Source organism: Limulus polyphemus, unplaced genomic scaffold, assembly GCF_000517525.1.
Source record: "Limulus polyphemus unplaced genomic scaffold, Limulus_polyphemus-2.1.2 Scaffold1603, whole genome shotgun sequence".
In the NCBI taxonomy this organism is placed as follows: Eukaryota; Metazoa; Arthropoda; class Merostomata; order Xiphosura; family Limulidae; genus Limulus; species Limulus polyphemus.
In genome coordinates this window covers 168,624-176,624 of record NW_013667213.1, presented here as the reverse complement: position 1 = coordinate 176,624, position 8,001 = coordinate 168,624, and the positions used below count along the sequence as shown (strand labels likewise).

At 35.1% G+C, this 8,001-nt stretch overlaps 1 pseudogene; it reads left to right on the top strand.

Annotated features, from left to right (window-relative positions):
• LOC106464266 overlaps positions 1-8,001 on the top strand; it is a 92,480-nt pseudogene that overhangs the window by 16,426 nt on the left and 68,053 nt on the right.

Sequence of the window (8,001 nt, the reverse complement as noted above, 5' to 3'; positions counted from 1 at the left end):
GTTTCATTAATGCATATAAAAAAAAAAAGTATTTTGAAGTTTGGTCCCGAACTCCAATGATTGTAAGTTTGTGACATTTTGTTACAAATATTCAAGTATAAAAGCTTTGGTCAGTGCTTGTGAAGTAGTTGGTCTAATTTTAGTTACCATTGAAAGGAGTTTGCTTACATTTCTTTTCTAGCTTAACTTTTCCATTGGAACAAGGCTCTATTTCTGTAAAAAACACAGTTGTTGAAGAATTCACATGTGTGTGAAACATCCATATTTGCTGCTAGGTAACTGTTACCTGGGATCTAGCTTATGTAGCTGTATTAATTAATCCTTAATGAATTATGTGAATTGCACATTCATTAGCCCTTGGATCAGGTGTGTTCTTATAGAAATATATATATATATATCAGGCAAGTGTATTCACCATGAGTACTGAGTTATGCACATAAATTACATTCTATCTATACACAATTTCCTAGTAAGAGCCAAGTTGTGACCAGATTTATTGTGATGTTTAATTTTATATTGCTTGTTCAACTTATGACCTATCACAAATCGAGTTCATTTGAAGTTTTCAATCTTGATTTTTCCCATTCAAAGTCATGGTTTTTTAGCTTAACTAAACAAGGAAGAAAACTACCCAAATGCATTATGGAGGATGAGCTGTTGTTGACCAAACTGGATGCCTTTAGTGAGATTCCAGGTTAAAATCTCAACTAGAGACATCCAGAGCAAAGAGAATCCACCATGGCAAGCAAAGGAACCCACAGTCCCTAGGAGTTGTTAAAGTCACAGAGCCACCTCTGAAGTTGATGTCTCCAATATTGGGACACGTTGTCTGATGCCTGACATGGCAACACAGCCAAAAGAAGGGAATAAGAAGTACCAACACATATGTACACTAAAGAGGCACAGTATGTCATGTCATGGAGATAACTTAAAGACCTCCAAATTCTTAACATCAGTGCAGTCTTTCTTCACAACTTTTTCAGCAATTCCTAACCAAATATAAATCCAGTCAAGGGTCCAGAATTCACTTAACCACCTACTGCACTCGCTATCAACAACAGCTCCAAAGATTGTCCCAGAAGGCACTTACCTAACAAGTGTGGATCATAGCAGCAGAGTGAAAAGAGGTTTGGGTGTTGATGCAGTTTGTAGAAGATTGAACCTGGGCCAATAAAATAATGAACACTGATGTCTCGAGAAGGAGCATTATCAACTCCAGGAAGAGTTAACATGCCACTGGGGAGGTGCCCAGAGGGCTAAGAGGTTTCCTACAGTATCATTGTAAAAATTCGTGGATTTTCTGAGGACCTTGATAACATTGTCATCTTTCTAGAGGCACCGTAAATATTGTGCAACAGTGTGTGATTTTATCCTTTTTTGTGTCGATTTTAATGTATTTTTGTAACTTTTAAAATGCACTTTTAAATCGGTGTTTGGTAATGATTAGTTTATGTGATTTTGTTGACATGTTTCGTTTACATCTTAATTCTTTCGATGATCAGTTCTGTTTATTCACGTATATGATTACTTTATGACTTTTTTTATATTTTTTACTGAATAATTAGGATACGGGTTGTCCCTCTAGTAGTTCTGGGGAATTCTTTCAATATCAGAGATGGCCAGTTCGGTTGGCCATGTAACATACAAAGTCTTAGTTGAAACACTGTTTACTCCTGTTTTTATAAGGTTTTGTTTATTACTTTTCTTTGTTATAGTAATATGAATAAACAAATCTAGCGCAACACAATTCTTTACCCAAAAATATAATGTTACATCCTTTTTAGTAGTGAATTTTCTCAGAAAGAAAAACTGATATGCTATTTTATTTCATATTTGTAATGAATTGAGTTAATGGAAGGTGTGAGAAAAACATTACAGCCAAAAAGCCCAGGCAGACGTGGTTAGTGTGCTGGACTGTGGATCTGTGAATCCATCGTTCGCATTCCATTTGAACCACTTTGGGACTATTGGGTCATGGTCAAATCTCACTACTTGGTCAAACACGAGTTGAAAGTGAATAGTCTTGACTAGCTATTTTGCGTATGTTGTAGCAGTTACAAATTAGGATGGCTAGTACTGATAGTTATTGAGTAGTTTTTCCTGAATTTCCCAATAGGCTTCTTTGTTTGTCAGCTTAGGCGTTTTATATTGCAATCTGTAATATAACAAAAATAAAAAGAGCCTCTGTGTGTGTGTGTGTGTGTGCGCTATAGCCCTAGGAGGAAAGAACCTAGAGACCTAAAACTTTGTACGCATACTAAGGGGATTCTGAGTATTATTTTTTAGATTTGACTGAAACAATTTTTTTGCAATATAGCCCCTAAGCCACATAATTCCGGTTTCTAAAGGTACATAGAAAAGTATCTTTTTTTTTCTTCTAATTCTCACTTATTGAAGGAACAATATGTGGAGGTTTTCTGCGAACTACTCTTTTTTTTTCAACACAAACATGGGAAGAAAAATACAAATCTGAGAATTAAAAAAAAAAGTTGAACTGAACTAAGTTTGGAAAACGGGAAGAAAAATATAAATCTGGGTATATTTGAGAATTCGAAGAATGAAAATAATTCAAATGAAAACACAGGAAGAAAAAAAACGAATCCGAGAAGCTTAAGTCAAAACTATTTCCTTTTTTTAAAATGTCCAATTAAGTTCGGGAAATAGCAACAAACAAATCATTTATAGAAGTAATTAAGATAACGTAGATGCTTGACTGAATCATGATGGTACCTTAGAATCCCGCAGCGGAGTGTGGGTATTTTATGCTAATATTAGAATGAAATTATATATATATATTGTTTGTCATATTTTAAATACAGAAATGGACATCCCAATAATGCCAGCTTTATTGTTTTACTTGGATGATCAGATATCATACCACCAAAGTACAAATACTTTATTCAATCTGTAGCTGTTAAAGAGTATCCGCTCGTAGAGGTGGGGGGGGATGGGGGTGTCAGCTGCCCTCATCCTTGAATATAAAGAAAAAAACAACTGGAAAATCAAAATAATGCTATATATAAGCATTATAAAGTATTTATCATACAATAAGTTCGAGGTTTATTGCACGATTGGGTTAACTAAGTGAATTGATTATGTTTGTTTCTATTTTGTGCGGTGACTTTTTTGAGTTGCTCTCACCCCTAGGTTTTTTTGTTCAGCACAAGCCCCTGGTTACATCAGAGTGATGGTACTGTTTAATTCAATATTTTCGTCTGTTATAGTAATTCATAGACATAAATGTAGCCCAGCATAATTCTTTAAATGGTATAACGTTACTGCCTTCTGAGCAGCAATGACTTGCGTTAGCTTTCGGTCGTAGGTTGATCATATTCAGGCATTGAACACATATATAACATATTTAGGTGTATCTGAGATAGCAAATGTCTCTAAATTTGTGATAAATAGAAAGGTAGAACTTTAATGCTATTTTAAATCGCCTTTAATTTGTAATGGGTTAACTTAGTGAAATGTGATAAGAAACATTTACAGTCAAATTTTGTAATTAGTTATAAGATTTCCTACAGATAAGTTCAAGTTTGCGTAAGTCGGATGATCAGAGAATCTTGGTACCACCAAAATGAAATTTAGAATAAAAAAATGCACCTTGAAAATGTGTAAGTAATAAATGGACGCTCGACTTTCGAAAACGACTATTAAGTACCTCTACTTTCTGCACAGTGAATAACGTGCTGGGTTGCATGTCAGAAAATTCAAGGTTTGAGCCGTGATTTACTATTGAACACTTTTCGCACTTCCAGCTGTGGAAGCGTTATGGCTCCCATTTTCGCTATTTGGCTATGAGTAGCCGTATAGACGCAGGTTTTTCTGAGTGAATGCCCTCCATCTGTCCAGAAGGCTTAAATTAGGAATGAGTATGCCTGAATCTTCAAATCTCTGACCTGTCCGTTTAACCAATTTGTCACATAAGGTGCCTTTAATGTTGAAAATACCAATTATCTACCTGTAACTTAAAATACGACAATTTTTTGCTATTACTTTCATTTCTACGTTTATATTAATATTTATTTGAATTCGAAAACACATCTTGATATATCATTGATTACTTTTCTGTAATGCGAAAAGTATTTTTTATATTCTGCATATTGCTGATATTGAGTTTTCTTTATAAAAGTGCTTAAATGGCTCTGATCTCGGAATATCATGTAGTTTATTTTATTTATATGAACTTCCAACAATTAGATAAAATTCCTATGAATGACAGACCTATTTCAGACTAGTAATCAACAGGAAGTCGGCCATATTGGAGGAATTCCCTTTACGCTTAGGTAAACATATACAAAAGGCTGTCGATAATTTTTATCCTAGGGCATAATTCAGAACAAAATGGTTTTAAAGTGTGCTATTTTTGGATGTTCGAACAGAAAGGATCGTGAAAAGGACTTACAATACTATAGACTAGCAACAGTTATAAGAAATCACGGAGGGGAATGTGAAAAATTAAGTAGTGACCGACGAAGAAATGGCTGGCCAAAATAAATCGGAACTTTATGGACAAGAATGCAGACAATGTGCTTGACACTTCATCCACGGTATGTATATATGATACTGTACTTTGTTTTTATATTAATATAGTAACAAATCAATGGCGTGTGTTTATATTAACTCACCCATCTCTTTCCGTCTGTTTTGATGCTGTTAGCTATATATATGATGTTGTTGTTGTTTTTCCTGGTACGTAACGAATATTGCTTTCCTAGTACAAGTTTAGAAATTATGAGATATGATATCGCTGCTTTTAGTTATACTAATATAAGTTGCTGATTTTAATGATAACGTCTATTTTGTTTCAGGAAAGAAAGCAAATTTATATGACAGGAATAATCCCGACTGGTGCCTAAAACAGAGACTTGGAGGAACACGCAACTACCAACCCCCAGTGTAATTAGACATAAGCGTCTGAAAGAACGATGAAAACAAAGATGTGACCTTTCGATTTCTGAAAAGGTGAATCTGAATTGTTTATGAATAATGAGATCGAATTTCCAGGAATATCTTCACAAACCGAGTTGGTGGAATTTTTATAGATGCAATGAAAAGTGAATTTACATGTTCTGAGAATCAAACCTTAAACACTCACAAATAAATTGTGTAAAGAGGATTTTGATAAAAATGGTGAGAAAGAAACATTACAGGGATATCAACATTTGCCATACTGATAATTGTTTCAATACCTCGAACCATATTATCATGGGAGTTTGACTTAGCCTATCTCTGTTGCTTTTGTCGTATGTTCAGTATTTCACAAACATCAGTGTCAAGGATCTTAAAAAATGTAATTGAAGTGATGTGTACAAGAATGGAACCTTCTGTTTATTGACCTTATACAGATGCATTACAAAAAACAATGCTTATACAGTTTAGAAAAGATTTTGGAAAGAGATGTGTCGTAATTATCGACTGTTTTGAAGTATTTATAGAGAAACCATCAACTCTTAAAGTATGGGCAGAAACTATCATCGTACAAGCATCATAATATTGTAAAATACCTGATAGGCCTGGCATGGTCAGGTGGTCAGAGCGCTCGACTGGCAATCTGCTGGTCGCCCTTTCAGCGGTGGGGCGTTATAAATTTCGGTCAATCCCACAATTCGTTGGTAAAAGAGAGCCGAAGAGTTGGGGGTGGGTTGTGATGACTAGCTGCCTTCCCTATAGTCTTACACTACTAAATTAGGGACGACTAGTGCAGATAGCTCTCGTGTAGCTTTGTGCGAAAATTAAAAAAAAAAAAAACTGATAGGAATAACACCTCAAGGGACTATTTCCTTCATACCAAAAGAACGGGGTGATAGAGCCAGTGACAGACTTATCACAGGATGTTGTGGTTTTCTTAACCAAATATTACCTGGTGATTTGATTGTGGTTTTGACATAAATGACAGCGTAGGTTCCATGTATGTTCACGTTACATTCCAGCATTTACCAAAGCTCATCTTTCACCTACAGTTCTAGAGACAACTAGAAAATTAGACAATGTGATAATTCATGTATAACGTGTTATTGGGACTGTGCGCCAGAAGTACACGATTTTAAATGGAACTGTTCCAATTAGTTTCCTGATGTCCAAGAATGATGGTTCATTGACTTTGATTGATAAGGTAGCTCATGTGTGCTGTTCGCTAGTCAGTTTGAATTACTCTGTTGTAGAGTTCGATTAGAAAGAAGTACGGTGTAACCCGTTTATAAAGGTCACCTAAGAGAAGGCTTAATACTGACTGCTTTTGACAGGTGACTGTTGTATACATGTACAGAACAAAATGAGTTGACCTTTATATACAGGTGATTGCTGTATAAAGATGCTTACTGTAGCAGGTTGGACTATATTGACATGACCCGAATGGCTGTCATGAATGCATAATCAAATTTAAGTGTTTCATTTTTTGTTGTTGTTTTTTTTTTAATCGGAATTATATATGTCTGGGCTCAATTTCACTAAACTTCTCAAATACAGATTTTACTCAAGTCAGAGTTTTGGAATATGATAACATTAAAAGTAACTTGCACACTATCTTTCACAAGTGATTAAGGATTTGTTCGAACTTTTATTTCACATCTTCATTCAGTGTGTAATGTATTGGAGTAAAAACGTTTACAGTAATATGTTGAGTTGAACAATATCGGAAATTGAGACATTTAGTGAAATGGGGCAATGAGCAACAAAATGAACTCGATTAGATACAGTACTTGTTTCTGTGATGATGTACCATTCTGTTGTTTATATGTCTGAATAAGTGAGTCACTTATGATTATAAAAGAAAATTTGATTAAACTACACTCATTTCCCATTAAATGCTAGACGTGTATGCGCTGCGTTTGAAAACCAAATAATTCACAAAGTCTGGATATATTATAGATCAGTGATTCCCAACCTGTGGTCCTCATACCCCTGGGGGTCCGCGAAGATAATACCATCTTATTAAACAAGTAAGTTTTTTAATTCTGCTGTTCTTTTAATTGCACACTCAGTTATATATGTCTTTTATTTGATAGTGAAAAATGGAAAAACGAGTTAATTATTAGTTGAATCTTTCAAAAAACATGGGGTCCTTGGTGGTGAAAAGGTTGGGAACCACTGTTATAGATGGCAAAATGTCAACACTATCTGATCAAAGAAGATTTTTCTCATACGGATCATAGCCACCAATGATAGATGATTTAGTATCGTATCGATCTTTTATTTCAACATTTGATACTCCAACTCGGTATTTCAACTTATCAGTCACCTTTTCCTAACACTAAGCCATATTTTTACATAAAAAACTAGGGAAATCACATATTTAATTCCGAAAATACATTCAATGTATCTTTGTTTTCCTGTATATCCTTCCAATATGGCCGACTCCCAGTGTTTCTATGGGTACGGTCTATTGACCGAAATATCCAAAGCTTCCTTCAATGTAGGGCTGCGCACATGTAAGTCGACGTATTCACCTGACATATTCCATATCAGCTCTATATTGTCGATTTTTCCACGTGGCTTTAACAGTGTTCTTCAGTACCATGACTTACGTGAATATTAAGTACCTTCTATGCAGGGGCAGACTGGCCGTAACAGGAGTCGGTACCATAATCGGTCCGATCCGACAGTTTTAAAAGAGGGCCGGCCTTCCGGACAATTTATAAAAATATGTAAACATGAACACAATAGGAAAGGGATCAGCAGGAAATCAACGGTGCACATGCAACTCCAACTGGAAATAATACAAGAGAGCTAATGACGTAATTTTGTTGATAATTTAGGTGAAAGTAAGCTACAAGTAACATATTAGTCCTATTATAGTTGTTTTACGGCGAATTCCTGATCATTCAACCGCGCTACGCTGTCACTGATTGAATTATAAGTGGAGAATTTTAGGTGAAAGTAAGGGCTAAAGTTAATTTTAGGTGAAAGTAAGGGTTAAGTTAATTTTAGGTGAAAGTAAGGGCTAAAGTTAATTTTAGGTGAAAGTAAGGGCTAAAGTTAATTTTAGGTGAAAGTAAG